The sequence below is a fragment of the Amblyomma maculatum genome, chromosome 1 (assembly GCF_055883805.1).
Source record: "Amblyomma maculatum isolate TAMU_Amacu chromosome 1, ASM5588380v1, whole genome shotgun sequence".
NCBI lineage: Eukaryota > Metazoa > Arthropoda > Arachnida > Ixodida > Ixodidae > Amblyomma > Amblyomma maculatum.
The window spans coordinates 366175013-366195832 of NC_139344.1; positions in this window are offsets into that span (position 1 = coordinate 366175013).

The following is a 20820-nucleotide window of genomic DNA, read 5'->3' on the forward strand; positions in this document are numbered from 1 at the left end:
TAGAGGCTAATGAGTGGTGTCAATCGATAGAGGCTGACCGTAATGTTGCTCCCGAATAATTAGGCCAAAAAGGTTTGGTTTGGTTTGGTTTGGTTTGGTCTTTGTTTGGTTTGGTTTGGTTTGGTTTGGTTTGGTTTGGTTTGGTTTGGTTTGTGGGGTTTAACGTCCTAAAGCAACTCAGGCTATGAGAGACGCCATAGTGGAGGACTCCGGAAATTTAGACCACCTGGGGTTCTTTAACGTGCACTGACATCGCACTGCACACGGGCGCCTTACTTTTCGCCTCCATCGAAACGCAACCTCCGAGGCCGGGATTCGATTCCGCTTTCTTGGAAACAGTAGTCGAGCCCCGTAACCACTGCGTCACCCCGGAGGCGTAGGCCAAAAAGGTAATTGGGTTCAGGCCAAGAAGGTAATTAGGTAATTAATTACAGGCAAGAAATGTAAATGATGTCCGCAGCAGTTGCAATTGAGAAGTGGTAGAGGTTAATGAGGGGTGTCAATCGATAGGAGGTGACGTATCGTTGTGTCCGAAATAAGTAGGCCAATAAGGTAATTAGTTAATTCATTAGAGGCAAAACACGTAAAATTGTGCCCGCTGCAGTTGTGAGTAATTGACAAGTCATAGAGTTAATGAGTGGTGTCAATCGATATAGGGTGACGTAATGTGTGCGAAAAAATAATTAGGCCAATAAGTTATTTATGTAATTAATTAGAGGAAACAATGAAACAGAAATCCGAAAATGGTCTCATTAGCCAATGGCTTGGCACCACATTTGAATGTATCAAATACTAAAATAGTTATTAGAATATTTTTGCGGGCGATATGGTTCATGCAAATCAAAATGTAAGTTCCCTCATGTATATAGCATGTGCTTTCGTTCACCAATAAACAGTTGGAAGTCTGCGCCTGTGTTGTCTTGTTTGTGTTCCTTCGCCTATTGTCCCGTTTTTTCGCGCAGTTTACATTTTGATTTAAAATAGTTAAATCTGTCAATTAAGGTGACGTCAAGGGTGTGACGTCATCTATGTCAAAAAAGGCATAGGAAGGGATAGGCACGCAATTTCAAAGTACCAAAAACTAAAATGAATAAACAAGAAGTGAATTCATGGGACGTAGATGTAACATCACGTAACTGGAATTAGAGCAGAAAAAGGGCATAGGAAAGGATTTGCGCGCAATTTGAAAGTACCAAAGAATAAAATGAGTAAATAACAAGCGAATTAAGCAACTATGAGCAACTAGGGGCATTCAGAAGCAACCAATAGCAGCATCCGTGCTTTCGCATTACTCCGATGCAGATTCTGCAGTGCTCTTTAATTTTTGCTGTCGAATACGTGCCTGCAGTGAGGCTCTACTCGCGCCCATGTCCACCACACAGGGTTCCTCTGTACCGCGGGAGTATTGCCTTAGATCGGATGTCCGAAGCGAATCATTGCGCTTTGTAGCGAAAATATGTATTGATGGAGAGGGTCATGTCAACTACATCACCTCGTGTGGGCTGTTAAACACTGCGCAGCGATCGAACCGCACAAGAGATGACGCTCCTAAACAATTCCCCCTCCGTTTACAAGGTTTCAAACGTCGTTATGAGATGCAAGAATGTAAATTAGTCATCATCATCATCAGCCTGACTATACCCACTGCAGGGCGAAGACCTCTCCCATAATTTTCCAATTAACCCGGTTCTGCGCTAGCTGCATCCACTTGACCCCTGCGAACTTCTTTACCTCATCCGCCCACCTAAATTTCTGCCGCCCCCTACCACGCTTTCCTTCCTTTGGAATCCAGTTTGTTATCCTAAGCGACCATCGGTTATCCTCTCTTCGCACTTCATGTGCTGCCCATGCCCATTTCTTCTTCTTAATTTCCACTAGAATGTCAGTAATTTGAGTTATTTCTCTGACCCACTCTGCACGCTTCCTATCTCTTAATGTTACGCCTACCATTTTTCCTTACATAGCTCTCTGGGTTGTCCTCAACTTAAGTAGAAGTCTCTTGGTTAGCCTCCACGTTCCAGCCCCATAGGAGAGTACAGGTAAGATGCAACTGTTGTATACTTTCCTCTTGAGTGATACTGGTAAGCCGTTAGTCATAATCTACGAGTGCTTGCCAAATGCGCTCCATCCCAATCTTCTTGTTATATCCTTTTCATTGTCCCGATCTGCGGTTACTACCTGTCCTAAGTAGACATATTCGTCGACTACTTCCAGTGCTTCGCTACCTAACGTAGACTGCTGTTCCTTCCCGAGGCTGTTGAACATTACCTTAGACTTCTGCATATTGATTTTTAAGCCTGCCTTTCTGCTTTTCCTGTCTAGGTCATCAATCATTATTTGCAGTTCATCCCTCGAGTTACTTAGCAAGGCAATGTCATCAGCAAATCGCAGATTACTGAGGTATTCTCCATCTACCCTTATCCCTAACTTCTCCCATTCCAAGTCTCTGAAAACTTTCTCTAAGCAAGCTGTGAATAGTATTGGGGAGATCGTGTCGCCTTGCCTAACACCTTTCTTTATGGGAATTTCGTCAAAAAAAAAAAAAGAAACTCGGGTGACGCTGGAATCAATCAAGGACCCTCTGGTCACCACTCAGACCTACTACTCATAGGTCCTTGGGGCACGCTCGAAATTTGTTCCGCTCCCAAGTTCACGGCAAAGGGCGTTGATGACGTGCCAGCTGCTCGCAGTGGTGGTGGAAGGAAGACGTGGAAGGTTTTAAGGCGAAAACCTTTAATGCCTCATACCATCGTCCGCAAATGCGTTCGCGTTTCGGGCGCGTGTCTTGTATGGGCATATGACAGTCACAATTTAATCAATAATTAACCAATAGCCATCGGATATTATCGGAACAGTTTTAAGGCATTTACAAGATATTTTCATGATAATTTGCGACTGGTAATAAAATATTTAAGCAGATGCCCATAGGAACCCATGCATTTGAAAGTCATCGTAACTATCACTAACCCTCACTTGCCAGTTAAGGGGTATTTTTAACACTAACCAGACTTTAACTAGCACTCAGAAATTGCAAGACTGTCACTAACCAATAGTAATGGTTAGACGTTTCGAGACATCCATAGCCGGCACATGGTGAAGTCATCGTGCCATCACATCCGATCATGTCTGATAACCGAAGTGATAATGACGTCACATTCGGTCATGACGTCATGACTGCTGATGACGTCAACGGAAGATTTACGCATTACGAAGCTCACCCTGCCGGGCGTTCCATCCCGGCGTCCGTGCGGCGCCCTTCATTTGGCGCTTCTTCGAAGGCCGTACCACAGAGCATATATAGAAATAGACGCAGTACAGCACGCATTAGCGGCGTTTAAAATTGGTTGACAGCAAAGAAAAAGCGCAGTATCTGTCACAATTCTAGTCAATCACAGTCTCGCAGTTGATGCCTAAGCAGTGCGGCGGGGAAGGCTTCAGCCTTGAAGAACTTTAGGGAGCCAAAGTGCCCCTGAATTTTATTGCTGCTCATTGTCGCTATTGTGCAAAATGGACCCTTCGAATCAAGGCCACGGTGGCTACTTTTCGATGGAGGCGAAGAGTAAGGCCCCCCATCTCCCCATCTGAGCATGTCATAGTTCATTGCGTGCTCGTTTCCAACATCGCCTCATAATCAATCCACGCAAGTGCCTCATCGGCGTAGCCACAATAGAGTTCCTTGACCACCACGTCAATACACAAGGTATCCGATTTCTCGACAGTAAAAGCAAGGCAATTCAGATTTCCCCTCCCCGCCTCCCCAACTTCGCTTATGGAGCTCAGGATTCTTGGGCCTTCTGAGCTTTCATCGCCTTTGAGGAATGAAGCCTTTGGCTACCAGAAAAGCTTGGACTGCGCCATTTGAGTGGACTAATGATGCTGCAGCTACATTCGCCTTTGCCAAGAAGGCGCTCGCAAACGCAACCTTGCTCGTGCATCCAGTTTCTGGCGCTCCACTGCGTCTCGTCACTGATGCATCCAACATTGCAGTCGGCGCAGTTCTCGAGCAGGACATCTCTAATTGACAGCTTCTCAGTTTTTCTCCCAAAAGCTGAAGCCACCTGAGGCTAAAAAATTCTAGAGGACACTTTGGACCACTGAAGTGCGATGAGGCGAAAGCCATATTATAGCGCGGTGGAAAGTAGCCCTCCAGTGCGGCACCTCTATCTCCTGCTCTTCTTTCACTCCCACCTTCTTCCCTTCCTTTACGGCGTGGTACATGTGTCCACAGGGAATATTGACAGATATTGCGCCTTTTATATCCTGTAAATCAATTTAAAATGCCGCTGATGCCTGTTGTACTTAACACCTTTTAGACATCGACATCTGGTTCTGCTTCTGTTTGCTGTGTGGTGCGGCACTCGAAAAGCGCCAAATAAAAGGCATCGCACAGACGCCTGGGTCGGACGCCCGGTGAAGTCAGCTTCGTCTATGCACGAGTTGCATGGTGACGTCATGGCCAGTCGTGGCGATACATGGCGCGCCCCTTGTCGAACACAACCAGCATTCCATTCAACGCATCAAAGTTCATCGGCGTTGTATAATTAGTTTACAGGATATTAAAGGCGCAGTATCTGTCACTCGCGGAATCCTGCTGTCCTCACTGTAGACAAGGGGAATTATGATGAACGTTTCACGATCCGGGGCGTGGCGCAGTTGGTAGAGCGCTCGGCCAGGGATCCAAGGGATGAAGGCATGATTCCCGGTGGAGACAGTTCGTTTATTTATTTTTAACTATCTTCTTCGAATGTGACACCCTCTACCTACAGCTCCTGCTGACAACGAGACGTCACGGTATATACCTAGGCATCAAGCATTTTCGCCACTTTCTCGGGGGCCGAGACTCATCCCTAGGATGTCACAGCTAAGGCTCATCTTAATAAAGTTTGTCACCACCACCACCACCACCACTCTTGTCGTCAGAGGCCATAAGCGCGGGCGCACGACTCCCCGTCTTCCCCGGCACGCGTTCCTGGGGCGGGGAAGAGGAAGCCCATTTTCGATGGAATTAAAAGTTGTACAACCAACCAACCCTTGACGTTTGCCTTCCAACTGAATGACAGCGCCTATACAGCACGCGAGATTCGCCAGCTATGCTTCATCTCCTAGTTTACAGTAGAGCTTTGTCACGTCCATGGCCCGAAAATGCTGCTGCTGATGCACTTTTCCGGGTCTCGCCAAAGCAACCGGTCCACAAATGAGTGTGGAGGAGCTATCAACAGCAAAGTGCAACGACTCAGAGTTGTCTTCGATCCTCCTCCGCATCCCTGTCTTATGAATATCCGCTGCCGTTTTCCTCCACGTTGATTACGTGTGAGACATCAACTGGTGTCCCGTGCCTATACATACCTTTGGTCTTCCGTCGCACGGTTTTCGACAAACTGCACAACATGAGCCACCCTGAAATTCGTACGGCACATAAGCTGGCCGCATCTCGAATCCTGGGGCCAAGCATCAGCGCCGCTAACCTAACCTTGCTGGACCTCACGTCGCTGGACCCGAACTTACCTACAATGCCAGCGCATCTAAGTTCACCGGCATACCGTCACGTCTACCACTTCTTTTCGGCCTCCTGACTCAAGGTTTTCCCACGTCCACATACATTGCTTGACTCCTCCCGTCATCCTGTGAGGCCTCTTAACTGCTTACATGTGTGGACCGTTTCACCCGCTCGCCCAAAGGGTTCCCCTGATACTACGGCGGAGACAGTACGGCCTTCATGGCCTGCTGAGTGTCTCGTTTGGGCTGCTCCCCTGTCGTCACCACTGACCGCGTGGTCGCCAGTTTGAATGCGCCCTATCACAGCCCTTGCAAACATACTGGGCGTCCGCCAAATTTACACGACCGCCTACCCCTCTTCGGCAAATGGCATGGTGGAACGTCTCCATTGTCAACTGAAGGCTGCCCTTACCACCTATCATCCAAGGAACCACTGGTCTGATTATAGTAAGGCCTTCCCCTCGTGCTTATGGGCGTTCGCTCAGCACTGGAGGGTGACCTAGGCTACTCCTCTGCTGAGATAGTCTATGGCGTTCCGTGGCGCCTACTCGGGGAATTCTTCTCTCCTTCGTTCCCAACGCTCATTCGTGATGCTTCCCGTACCTACGGGACCTGCGCAACGTATTTAAAAGTATTACTCCGGTCATCCCTGCTGCTCGTTGCCCTCAGTTGTTAGCCAGGATCTGGACTCCTGCAGCCATGTTTTCGTCCGCCGTCACCACGTCCGTCCTACTCTAACACAAGCCTGATGGGCGGTTCCGAGCATGCCCCGAAGACCTTCACGCTCGATAGCAACGGCCGTGAAGACGTGTCTGTTGACCGACTTGAACCTGCCTATTTTGACACTCTTTTTCACCGTGGCATATCCCCAGCCTGTTTCGTTCGACTCAGCAACCTTTTTGTATGGTCTCAGGCGAACAGGTCCCTTGGGCAGATATTGTGGTTTCCGCTTTACAAGGGGGAGCCCTGTAGCGCCCCTCGCGCCACGCAACCTCTGGTACCCCTCCCTTTATTCCTCTGACTGCCCACATTGTCGAGAGCGGGCAACGCACTACCACATGGTTTGGGCGTGCCAAATTACCCCTTCTTTAAGTCCACTCCCTCACTCCTGCATGGAAGATTGGGAGGCCGCCCAGTAGGAACCCTGCCCGCAGCTGGCTCGCTGCACTGTTACTGCAGCCACAGCCAACGGGACCCTGGACTGTGGGTTTCCCCGCTGACTAAATAAATATGTTTTGTCCTCCTCCCTCGGTCGCGAGCCATGGCATGGCGCCGGACAAGGACGAAGTGGGCACGAAGCGCAACAAGAGTAGCATCACGAGCGGCGAAAATAAATACGAGTCAGTTCTAACCTCAACGCTGTCGGAGCTGGCCCTTAATCGCTATATAGCTCCGACAAAGGTTAAGTGTTAGCCAGAAGGCCTGACGAAAATGAGATATGACAGATATAAGGAATCACTGAAGCCATTCTTTTGAGTTAACAGGCGCACTTCAGCGCAAATAATTTTCAAGCAAACGTTTATCGCAAGTGCACTTTAAAAGCTTTCTTTGTTGGCATTTTGGAGAACAGAAACGTTCAATTAGTATCGCCTGCTAGCACTATTTTTTGCACTATTGTTTTTGAGCTCTATTTTTGCGTTTCGAGAAACTTTTCTCCGCGTTCCAAGTGCCACCTCTCACCATGTCCTGGAGCTGCGCGTACGGGCTTTAAGACGAAAGCCTTTCTAGCTCGTGGAACGAAATACCGTACGTGAAAGTTGTGCGCGAGATCTATGCGCTGGTGTGTCACTTGTCAATCATCCTGGTGACGTAATCAGGCAAATAAAATTCTGTCTCCACTGTAAATCGGTCCTCCATCCCTCGGATCCCCAGCCGAGAGCTTTAACCAACTTCGCTGCGCCAAGGATCGTGAAATGCGCATCATAATTCTCTTTGTCGACCATGAGAATGGTAGCGAGGACAATGACGCTGCAATTATTTATAACGACAATCATGACACTATCAATGATAATGATGGTGTATTCAATTGATAATTATCATGAGAGCAAACGTGATACATCGTGTGCAGCAGGATGCATCCGGCTTTCGCATTTCTGCTGAGTAGATTCCACAGTGCTCCCGAAAATGTTTCGAAGAAAACTATGAAAGAGATCATGGGTCTCCTTCCGCAACTAAGTGACGGCTGTGTACATGCTGGCAAGCGCAACGTGCTGATATTTCCGTACACGAATTCGCGAAGTCGCTTAAGTATGGAATGAGCGGTCACCGCGCCTCTTCCAAATCTGTCGATAACAATTGCACATGTCATGTGACTGTCGCCGTTCGTAGTATTTAGCCCTTCTAAAAGCTGCCTGCACGAGACATTTGAAGATTATACAAAGACAGGTATAAAAGGCGGTTTTGGAATGAGTCAGCTCAGTAATGCCACTCTAGGAGTTCGAGAAGTCTCACTGTCTCGCACCAAGTACCTCATCTGCCCGGCAAGCTTCGAGAGCCCATGATGGATGAAGCGAAGCGTTGCCGGCTTTCCTTCAAAGTAAGATTAATGATTACAAATAAGTACGCTCTGTGCAGCCACCGTTTCACCAGAGCTTCTTTTAAGCATGGCATGCTTTTAGTTTTTGTGCTCGGCGACGTTAAGGCGATATCTAGCCAAAACCGATAGCCGACATCCGGGCATCGATTTCCAGTAATCCGGACACCAAAACGGGATGATCCGGGCAGCGAACGAGATTTTTTGTGACAAGTTTTCTGCTTTTTAAACCCTCGCACAGGACCGGCATGTGTCCATGAAAGTGTGTCCACACACCAAACATTTGGCCCTCTGGAAACCCGAAATTAGATCTCATCCAACTTGATAAGCCAAGCATGATTATATTACAAATTTGAAAGCAGTCCCAAGGCACGAAGATACATTGACGTATCGGTAAAATACACTGCGAACTTCATCCGACACTATAGTTGATAAGAATAACGCAAAACCGAAAAGAAATGGCGCTTTTATTAAGTATAGCGCAATCTGTATTGATATTTCATACATAAGACATGGCTGGTGGAGTCTGGAACGGCGAAATCGCACCGGGCGTGCCGCCTGCAAAACCTGATTTATCTGGGATCTCCCTCAAATCGATACATGAATTAAAGTAGTGAAAATTTTCAGGCTACCTTTAAGTGCGCGAGGAAAAATTAAGCCAACCCAGATAGTGCCAAAAAATTACAGCTAAATCACATTTATGTATCAGCCGAAAGTTATTTTGATGTTCTTAATGCCCTTTTTTTCCAATCCTTTAGCAATGTTGCATAAAGACGTAACTATAAGTTTCAGTAAACATTCGAACACATTAACATGCACGCCACATATTGTAACATTCACAAAAAATAAATAGACCCTGCAAAGGCGACAATGCAGCACAGCAATTCTTACACTCACCTCTGAATAAATAGCATAGTCAAGCTTTTATATCCATCTCCAAGTTGTGCCCTATGAGTGACTGTGGCGATATAATAATAGGCAAAGCTTCCTAAAAATAGAGCTATGTATGTACTCTAGAGCGGGAATCACCTCAAAAGTTTGGTTGCAAATAAGGGTTGTTTTTAAGGGACAGAACACTAGAATTTAAGTCTCATTTTTTTTTCGCAGCAGTGGAAAGATTGATGTCTAAAAGGTTTGATTCCATAACGGTTTTGTTAGAAACACTGTAGAAAATTTTTACCAGGAATGTTTCGATCAATGCGTGCGCCCGTTTTTATGTAGACCGATGCTGTAAACCATGAGCAGCGACCGCGATGACGACTGGTGGCGGACAAAAAAGACGTACCAAAAACAAGTATAACTTTCACTCGCCAGACAGTAATCAGACATTTTTTGCGTAGAGTAACTTCCTTTTCAGTTTCACACTCAATGCTGTTACGGCACAATAACGCACGCCCTCGTCGACGAAAGTTTTAGTGGGCACTGTTATTGCTTCATTCACTAAATTGCAAACACTGGGGCGCCATCTAGTGGCAAAACCTGAAACATACCTCTCGCGGTGCGAACCCACCCCCTTCCCCTCTAGGCCTCAGGTCATCCTCATGAATAAAGGTTTATGAATGAATGAAAGCAGGGGTAGTTTTTATTTAAGGACGCACTGGAGAGAGCGCAAAATATAATAAATTATGGCAAGCACTCCTAGAAGAAAAAAGAACAGTGCAGTTACGAAAATCAGCGATATTTTGCTGACATGTAGTCACGTGGGGGGCTACACTGAAAGTACTAAGGTTTCTCCGCTAGATAGCACCTCTTTTGTTTTTATGCGATTTTCAATGGCAAATTAAAATTGTAAAGCCTCTTTTTTTATATTTTAGTGCTGGATCTGTAGTATATGAGGCAAGATCTTTTCATTTCCACCATAATCTCATGACATATTCCCTTTAAAAAGCATGTTCAAATGGCAATTCCGGAGGTTTTTTGACATTCGAATATTCTGGTAAATATTTAGCTTGGGTTCTTCTCTCCGTTTTGACGCATTCTACAAAATTTGGGCGCCGTGCGATAATCCGCGCCCAACACAATGTTTAAATATGCAGTTTTCACTGCTTCAGTTTAGACAATTTCTGTGGACAACACTGCGTTTCTGACATCACAAACATGCCGGCGTTACTGTCCACTTCCCGTGTGATTATGAAATTATGAGGCTTATATTAAGCTGCTTCGGACATTTTACGCAGTGCGTCATAATTATTTCCACCGTCCAACGCACGTACAAGTGTTTTTCTAATGCTCTGTGTGACGTCACCATTTCGTCAACTGGGACGTCGTGTTTCTGGCCGTGAAAGCAGTTTCGGTTAAAGATAGATAGTTCTTAAAGATATTTCTAATTTAATTTTCAAAAATGTTATTTGTGCTGCAGTCAGGACACGCCTAGGAATGTAATTCAATCAAAAGCACAATTTGATGAAAAAACCACCGGAGTTAGAAAGGGCTTGCACTCCCCCTCATTAGGTGGTGTGCCATGGTGCTAAGTCTAGAATCCCCAAAATATATAAAAGAGTGCCGGATTAGCATTTTACATTTTTGTATCTAAGCGGATTTTGTGGAGTTTGGAAAGGTTTTCGTTTGATGTTGCCACCACGCGTCATGCCTCCCATGAGGTGAGCCGTCTGTGGAGGTTATTACACGTCATATTTCGTTGAACTCGGGTGCGCACGCACTCCAAGTATATGCGAAGTGTTGAAAATCCGCCGCAGCAAGGACAGGATAACGGCTGGAGTGGACATGCTGGAAGCGTTGAAAGCGTACGATATTGAACTACATAGTGTTAAAGATGAACGGGACAGCAAGTCCACCAAGTGCGGGCTTTGTTAAAAAAAATCATTCCTTTTAGCCGGGTTCGAACCCGACCGCGGCGGCTGCGCTTCGGATGGAGGCGAAACTAAGAGGCATCCGTGTGCTGTGGGATGTCAGCGTACGTTAAAGATCCCCAGGTGGTCGAAATTACTCCGTAGCCCTCCACTACGGCTCCTCTTTCTCTCTATCCACTTTGACTCCTACCTTCCTCCCTTCTCTTACGGCGCGGGTCAGGTGTCCGCAGAAATAAGTACTTGTGACAGATACTGCGCCTTTCCTTTCCTGTGAACCAATTATTATCTGCGATACGGCTGTTGAAGTGATTAGCGTCCATCTTACAAGCCAGGCAATGCGACTGGCCACAACCAAGACTGGTCGCAGGGTCTTAGAAAATTTGAACATTTGCTTTCCACAAGTGAGACAAGAGAGAAAGAGAGAGAGAATAAACTTTATTCAATGTGATTACACGGGTGGTTCACCCAGGTCCGGGAAACCATTGGCGAATACGGTCCTCCTGGCCTGACGATCAGCTGGCGCTGAAGGGGGAGCTTGTGAGCCAGCTTCGCCTCCCACTGCTCATGGCTAATGTTCTGTAAACCCTATGATTTAAGTTGTTCGTGGCAGTTCCAAACCATGTGGAGGATGTCGGACATCTCTCCGCAGGCCAGACATGCTTTTATGAGGTATTGCGCGGGCCAAATTTTATTGTGTCGGTTTGGGTTTGGTAGCGTGCAGGCTTTGCATGTTTCGCCATACAATAGCTTCCTGGCGAGGGAGGTCTTTGTGGGAATCTGCGTATGTTCTGAGATAAAGTCGATGGTATTTTATTATTTCGCTATATGTTAGGGGAGATGAAGGTTCGGAGGTGGACGCCGACGGGGCTCGGAATCTCTGACCTCGAGCTATCCTGTCAGCCGCCTCATTCCCCTCTATGCCTTCGTGTGCTATGACCCACAGAATACTGTGGCGGGTGTGTGTACCAGGAGTGTGATTTCTCATGATGTGAGCGGCCGCTTGGCAGAGTTCACCATTGAGGTACGCCTTGCAGGCTTGCTGCGAGTTGCTCAAGATTGTATTTATTTGTTCGCTGGTGTGGGCATTCTTGATGGCAAGCGCGATTGCGACTTCCCCAGCGTCCGCTATGCTTCGGCTTAGGACCATGGCACTGGCTATCTCGTCTCCGAGGTTGGTTGCGACGGTTGCTACTGCAGCCACCCGACCTTGATAGGGGCTGGCGTCAGCGTACAGAATGTTTGTTTTGCGTCGCATGAAGTTTTGTTGAATTTTCTTGGCATCGGGCCTTTCGTCGTTCACCGTGGTGTAGGGGTCCATGTTGGTTAAAATTGCGAGGACATGGTACTCTCCGCGGGTGGCCAAGGGCAGCTCGATCTGTGGTGTGTCAACGTTTTCTGCGCGGTGGTGACGTCTCAGCCGCTGAAGAGTACTGATGCCTGTACAGCTGAGGTGCAGGCGGGCGTGGTGACAGCCCTCATCATTCCACGGTGGACATACCGCCTACCCTTCCACAATACGAGCAGGACGGAAGAGCAGGAAATAGAAGCCCAAATCCACAAGGCCTATAAAATCGCACTCGGCCTTCCGAGCTCTGCGCCAACTGATGCCATCCATGCCATGGGCGCCTTCGGTACCTACGCGGAGCACAAGGAAGCCCTCATAAATGGGAGACACTTTATACCTCAAGAGTGGACGAGCAAATTCCTTACGCTTCCGCTCCGCAAAAACATGCACCCGGAGCATCATCATGCTAGACGAGTGGCGAGAAACATTTGACACTAATGCTTAAACATAACATACAGTCCCTTGAATCTCGGCGCAGAATACACAGACTAAAATTCCTCTTTCTGCTAAAAAATAATAAATTATCAATGGCTCCTGATTTGTATCTTAGACCGGCATCGTCTAGGGCAACAAGAAATACGCACACCAAATCACTAACACCTTACTTTGCCAGAACTAACATTTTCAAATTTTCTTTTTTCCCGCGCACCATAACCGAATGGAATAATCTGCCATTATCATCCCTTCAGGACTTTGATTCCTTAGAAAGGGCCGTGCATTGATTTGCTGTCTTGCTTGTACTCGTGTATATTTTATGTTCATGTTTTTGCACTTTATGCTTTTCTGTTTTCTTTTGGAATTATTGCCCCTCCTGCCAGGACCCTTCACTGGGTCTGCAGTATGAATAAATAAACAAACAAGATGAACGAATCTTATTCAAAAGAAGGAGCCTTCTTCGTGTACGCAGCGGGTCCTGTAGCGAGGGTATCAACAATATCAGTGGTGCACCAAATGCAGGTCGTGGACGGGCTTTCAGTTCGTAATGCCCAGTAAAAAAAGAAACCGTTGGAACCAACTGTAATTTCAATGTGTACCAATTGGACTCAATGGGTTCCTGCTGGAATTTTCCTTCCAAATGGGCGGTCCAAATGGACTCTAATGGGTTCCAATTGCAATTCCCATTCCATCTGGCATTCCAATTGGTTCCAGTTGGATAGGCCAATTGGATCTGCTACATGTGCAAACTCTATAGAGCGCCATTTGTACATAACTATAGTACTAATAAGTTCATGTTCCAAATGAAAAAGTTCGACGAATCTTTGCCACCTGCATAGCCCAATTGATCAAACCCATTGTATCCAATGGGTCTTCCCAGTTGAGTCCAATGTCTGTCCAACTGCACTGAGCAGATCCATGGCAACATTCGAATATTTCACAAAGACAGCAAACAGAATATTCTATTCATAATAACAACTATGAGCAGCTTAACCTCTTAAACTAAATTCATCATCTGCACTATCGCTGCAAACAGAATTAAATAAAATAACTGCATTCAAATAAGTCACTGGCCCCAGCATGAGAGTAGGATGAGTGGTGTATATAAGCAGGAGCAAAAGTATGTTTGCTGGGTGCACGTAGTGATCTCGTGTTACATGTTACTGCACAAATGTATATTGTTCTTGTGTGAGATGTGTGCTTGCTGTACTCCTTCATTTCCATCAAGCATGTAATTATCACTTTCCCCGTGCCTAGTAAACATGCAAAATCATCAGTCTTCTTTTTGTCCCAATTGGTATGTCCAATAGAGGGTTTACAAAAGTACGTCTGGCAACCGTGAGCGGCACGCTGATCCCGCGCTGGCCGCCATTTTTTGTTCGCTCCATCCGTTCGCTTCGTGTCCGTCCGTCAGCGCTCGCCATTCTGTTCGCGCTTTTCACGTTTTCACCTAGTGTGCTGTGCTTGGGCCTCTCTTAGGTCCCTGGCGGTTTATTGTTAGCGACGCCTAGAAGCGTATTTTGACAGCCGAGACGTGGCGGGGCCCACCGGCCGCGCTGCCGAGCGCAGTTACAAATTGCCCTGCGAGTCGTGCATGGGCCCCTCGGCAATCCGCAGCGTCATCCCTATCCAGGTACAGTATCCAGAGTTCTGTAATGTAGATTTTTTTTGTCTGTGCGCCTTTGCTGTTTACTTAAACGCCTATGAGAGATCATCGCGAGTTTGTTTGCTTGGTTTGCGCAATCACCGTCGCTCATCCCACTGGAAGATACTTGGTAGGTGAAATGAGCGAGGATGCATTTTATTTTATGATAAAAGGATCGTGCGTAATTTGACGTAAGTTGGACTGGCGCTCAGCACTTTCCTTCCCATGCCGTCGACGCAGTAGTTGGCATTAGTCTCGGAAATAATTGGGGACTGCGTAAAAAAAAAGTGCCATGGTTATTTGTGCTTCCAGTGATCGAATATTGATTGGTGTGCGATAGGCGATGACGAGGTAATAAAATATTTGTAATTAATCAATTGATGAAATAAACGAAAAGAAGGAAAAATTGAAAAGTAAGGGTTTAAAGGTGTCAGAATGAAAAACCAGTCCTTGGTGATGCTAAGGAAGAAACTTTAGAATGTGTAATTGATTAATTCAAATAATTGAAGAATGTGATCAACAGTGTCAAATTGCTCAGAATGGAAAGCCGATTGTTGCTGACGCATGCGTATTGGTGTATAAAAATATAAAACGTCAAATAAAATAAAAATAAAGAAATGATAGAAATATAACATAACATGCATAACATAGAAATATAACATACATAACAACATATAACATACTACACTTGTGTGTAGTATGTTACTTTTGATGAATTCATATTTCACTGCATTGTATTCTTTTCGCCCCTCCTGCTAGGGCCCAGTTAGGGCCTGCAGTATTTGGCAAATAAAATAAATAAATAAACGAGCTAAAATATAACACGTGAAGAAAGAAAGTATCGTGCGTGTGTGTGTATGAGAGAGTGACACTATCGCGTTATACCGTCAACGGCAGAGCTTAAGTGACCCAGTGAGCCAGTTGCACAAAGCACGAACACTTCGCAGTAATGTGAGTTGACTTTTCGAATTTCTTTTCGTTTCAGCCGAGTTCCTCCTCCTCCGAGTTCCTCGAAGCTTCCAATGTCAGCGCTTTGATATGAGATTACGGCTTCAAATGTTTACTTTCTGACAGAGGGAATAAATAAGAAAACGACATATTTAAAAATTCCAGTGAATTTTAGGTAGCTGTGAATTAGCGAACCGTCGGGTGACTCGAAAAAAACACAAAAATGAAGCGCACGCTTCGTTATTTTATCGGCCGCGCTGGCAGGTATAAAACCTGAGCTGCATGCTCTGGGCATGGACCGGTCGAAACGGGCTGCACGTGAGCATGTTACAACACACTAGTGGGATGTCATCTTTTCCTGCTTTTCTAGACGCCGCGGGTTTGGTAGCCGCTTGCTTTTGCAGCGTGAAACAAGCACCTCGGGCGCACTAGACAACCGTATTGCTCTCTGCACCAAGCACTACCATTTCGTACGACTGTGAAAAGTAGTTTCGGTAATCATGCCCGTGTCTTAAATCCAATACACAATGGTAAATGCAACGTTCGTACAAAATGTTTCAAAGAACGTATTTGCACAATAGCGTTCGTTATACATGCATTGCTCCTTCTCCCGTGTCCTCCATCGCAGCATAGGCTTATCCTTCAAGTTCACAGGGCTCCATAGCGCATAAAACAACCTTGCTGTTTTAGGTGATAGCACATTCTGTGAGCTAGCTCCCAGTCAGAGGGACGTGCAGTATAATGCTTTACATGATGCAAGTTACCCTTGTAAAGCCGATTAGGACTGCAAACGAATGGTCGCATACACGCGTATACCTTGATTCCGTGCGCGTCTACGACGGTGCGCTGGCTGCAGAAGGGCACGCAACAACATGCTGGCATCATTCCGAATAAAGCTTGGAGCTAACAGCGACTGCTGTGATGTTAAAGAATGAAATAATCACTTGTGAGCATTCCAATGAACCTTTCGGTGCATGCACGGGTTCTATGAAGGCGCACGTTGACAGCGTACTCGATGGGAGGCGCGGGCGGACTGAGCAAAACATGGCCGCCGCGCACAGTTTGTTTCTTTCACTAGATGGCGCTAACTTTTGTAAAGCCTCTATTGGACCCATTGTATGCAAAGGGTGTGGCCCATTGGATCCCATTGGTATATCCTGTGGGACCCATTGCACGCAGTTGGTGTGACCCATTGGATCCAATTGTGTGCAGTTGATCTCACCCACTGGCTCCAATGGGTTAAGTGTCCGAAAACACAATTGGTTCCAAATGGAAAACCAAATGGTTTCAATTGGTTCCAATGGTTTTTTTTTTTTTTTTTTTTACTGGGCGGGGATACGCAGGTTATGGAGGAAGGGGCGATAGCCCTAGCCGCAACGCACTCGGCATCAAAATACATTGTTACAGATTCCCAGGCAGCTTATAGAAACTATATGCGTGGCAGAATCACGCCGCTAGCCTGCAAAATTCTGAGTCAATGTAGGACTTCAGCTGCACGGAAGGAGCTAATATGGGCACCAGGTCACCAGGGAGTTGAAGGAAACGAGCACGCACACGCTTCAGCCCGTTTTTCTTCCCCGGAATTCTACATCCTCCCTTGCTGAAGTTTAGACTCCCCCTCTCCATTAACAACATATTCAGATTTATTAAAGCATTTGTGCCTTGAAAGGCAGACAATCCCGAAGCCCGCTAAGGATCTTAGTAAATTACAGGTGTCACCTTCGAAGGTTACAAACTGTCATATAATAATCCTGCAACACTTCATTCCATTAACCTGAGTCCTTTTCGGCGCAATGCAAATTTTGTGGCCAGAAGGCAAACTTATACCATATGTTATGGGCTTGGCAACAAAATACTAGTATCGGCATAATAAATCAGCCAAAGTGGGAAGGCTGGAAGGCGGCCCTGTCCAGCTCGGACCTCAAGGCACGAGCTCTCGTCGAAAGAGCACGGGCAGCGGCTTTTACCAACGTTGTCCAGGACTAGAGACCCGATCAGGTGGATTTTGATAAACGTTTTCATCATCACCATCGAGTGGCTAAGTGCATTAGTGGGAATGTAAATCGGAAACTGGAATCGCATCACACCCTGAAATGCTAATTGGAGTAATATTCCAACACAAGAAATGCAAATAATTTTTGTGAGGAAGGAAAGAAGCACCATTTTCGATCGCTCATATGTTCGGCGCTAAAGAAAGTAGTCGCCGTGGCGATGCCGGCTAGTATCACGACAGCGCCTCCTTTAAAACAAGGAATGGAAAAACTGGCAGGGGTTATCTAGATCTTTAAATCGTTTAGAGTGCGAGAGTTCGGGCTTTTCTTAGGAAATGGCCCGCATCAAATTTTGGAAATGGCAACATTTGAAGGTGACTATACCGTGTCACGTAGTCAATAATGATTGGACAGACTTTGCTGCAAATAGGCCTGGCCAATTTCTTGGAGTGGCCTGGGCTACAGTGGCTAGAATGAAATTCTAGCCATTGTACCTGGGCTAAATTTTGAGAATGGTCATGACCAAATATCGTGTCGGACACGGTCAATTATGGTTGGAGATTGATTTTGGTGCAAATTGGACGAAATGAAATTTCGGCGTTGCGTACGGGTTAAATTTGGGGGTCACCACCCCGCTCGTCGAAGTCGAATTAGGCTGCATAAACATCGATTTTGGTCTGTGCCGGTCGAGGTCAAATTTCGGGGTTGGGTGGGCCAAATTTTAAGGGCATCATCGCGTTTACCGTAGTCGAATTAAGGCTGTTTCACTTCTAAGCGAAAATGCTCGCGATTTCTGTCGCGGCGACGCAAAACCTGTTTTGAGCTGTCGCGGCGGCTCGAGCGGCCACAGTTCCAACAAGTTTAATAGAGTCTTAGTTTAGCGCTGCCGCTTACCGCTCCCGCGCGAGCGTCAGTACGCCATGGCCTCCGAGATCACCCTTGCGCGCGTTTCTCTCCGGCCGTTCCAATCGGAGCGCGCCCCAGCCAAACGTTGTAAGTTTGTCAGTTCCTCCAGGCGCCACCAGACGGCAGTGCGCGCCTATGCGTCGATGCATCGTCCAGCCCGCTCGCGGCATATCTCCGCTGGCGGTTCTCTCGTTTTTTGTGCGTGTACATTGACGAAAAATTTGTTACGAGCGTGTCACGTAGCCTTTCATTTTTAGCTGGTTTTCCAGCCAAGACTGACCGCAAGGTGTGTCCAAAATGTTTCACAATTTAAGTGTTGTGTTTACTACCGAAGCGGAGTGTTGATATTCTTGCTGCGTTCCGTTCTACTTAGAATTTACGCATTGTGCTGGTGTAGATAGTTTTCTTTGCTTGTGAAACAGTTACTCGTCAAGACTACCTTGTGTAGGTGGTAGTCTTTGAGTGCCTAATGGTCACTCGTGAAGCCGGCAGTCAATCAACGTTACGAGCGTATGCTCGAGTGGTCAAAGGCATGCATGTTTCTCAGCTGCAAGGTCTTGTTGCAGGTTGGTGAACTGATGAGACATTCGTTCTCCTCCCCATTTTTAATCCTAAGGCTTCTGCGCTTGCTTGCAAATATAACAAATTCCAGTGGAGCGTACATCGCTACATTATGTGTAGCGTACATGTCGCTAACTTATGTTGCTTACTTCGAGAGGTGCTTTCTTCTAGCTTTGTGCAGCAAGGAAGACCCCACCACTGAAACAACGAAGATAATCATAGAAAAGTTGCTTAGGCCACAGCTTATCAACGCAGGAAAAATAGTAATCGATCAAGCAGCTTACCAAAAAAAAAAAATAAATAACTGCTGATCAAGGTAGGAGCTGCGTGTTTAGTCTGGCGAGTTTTATCTTTGCGAATAGAAAACTACGCAAGTAGTCATCATGTGGTGATTAAACTTTGTAAATAACGAAATGCTTGTGTGTACTTCATGATTGTGCTTGCCCATATTGTTTTTCTTTGTCCACCTCATGAGTTTTGTAAATAAAGAAATGTCTTTTTTTAAATTGCCCACAGTGTTTGCCTCGTAATTTTGTTCAGAAAGTGGCTAGTATCATTACAATCAGGCATGCAGCTACCGGTAGTCACTGCCTAACTTTGCGCATGTGGGCCTTATATTACTAGTACTTTAACGATAGCGAAATTGTTGGCTGCCGTATTGCCCGTGGCATTTTAAAGCTGGCAGCTCGACTGTGGTACGAGCGCAAGCTGAGGAAACTCATGTTTTATAGTTTGCGCCAAGCTGTGGTGGAACACTTGATGCATAGAGCGCCGCGGTGCGGCGAAAGACGCTGCCACGCCCCTTTTCCAACTTACGCTCTCTCCAGCCGATTGGAATGGCCGGAGAGAAACGTGCGCGCGGAGGTGATCTCGGAGGCCATGAGTACGCATGCGTAATTATCCCGATGGCGAAAGATGGCGCCACATTTCTGTCAAATTCCTGCGGCCGCCGCACGCGGGGACCAATCAGCACGTGCTGTGCTGAAGGTCGGTGGTCGTGGTAGGCGGCCGCGGTAAGCGGCAGCGCTAAACTAAAGGTCTCCAATATTTCTCGCTCTGTTGCTGCCGCTCGTCGCCGAGATCGCTCAATCGCTTGCACGTGAACCGGCCTTTAGGCTGGACATCAGTTTTGTTTAAAATGGGCCGAGGTCATCTTCGCGACACCAGACTATATAATTTGCATTACCCGCGCATGGCCACGTGGTTACGACCTCACGAAATAACAGGAAAGCTTGCACAACATTCTTGGTCGGTGGTGGTGAGCCTATGAGTGTTTTCACACTAAGTATTCAGTGCCATTTGAAGGATGGGTACATGAGGGACAGTATAGAGTAGGCTCTGATGAAACATGTCTACAGTGAACCTCTTGGACCATCACAACACAACAATGATGACAGCGCCAAAGGCAGCATGAAGCAAATTCATACGCGGCACTATAACGGGCATCCCCAAGCTGACTTTCGCTTAAAAAATAACACTTCGATAGGCCTGAGAAACTACTAGTATACAGATGCCAGGCGTCTGGTGCACCACAGACAATTTTTTTTATCTTGTAATGAGCTAATAGTAATTAAGATAATTTTTCTAATTTGAAAACTATTGCCTTAAGACAGTAAATGTGATTTGCAAAATTCTAGAGCATCTTCTAAAAACCTTATTCCATTTATTTCCTATTAAGAAAGCCTCATGCGTATCGTTTTTCCAAGCTCTGAAGAAAACCAGCGAAATTAAAATGTCACCTAATGCATTCATGAGCCATGCGAGTGTATGAGCAGCGCAGCACACTGAAGTTTCCATGGACTAGGACAAGAAATTAAGCCTTTTTTTTGTGTAGTTGTATGTGCGTACAAAAACAAGAAGCGAATAAAAAGTGTGTAACAAGCGGCTGACACTATTCGTAGTGTATGCCCACACTTCACCCTTCAAAGAGATGGATTAGCAGATGTCTCGATCTGCACGTCATATCCAGGGCTTGAGAGGCAAACCTAGAGAACGGAGAGGTTGGTTTTCATAAAGGAAACATGAGAGAGCTTTGATTTGTATTTTTGCTGCTTTCTGGTGCGTGCATCTATATAGTATTTTGCAGACTATATTTGCAATATCTAGGGCCGTATTACGGGCCGCTCTACAATTGAGAGCTCTAAAACGCC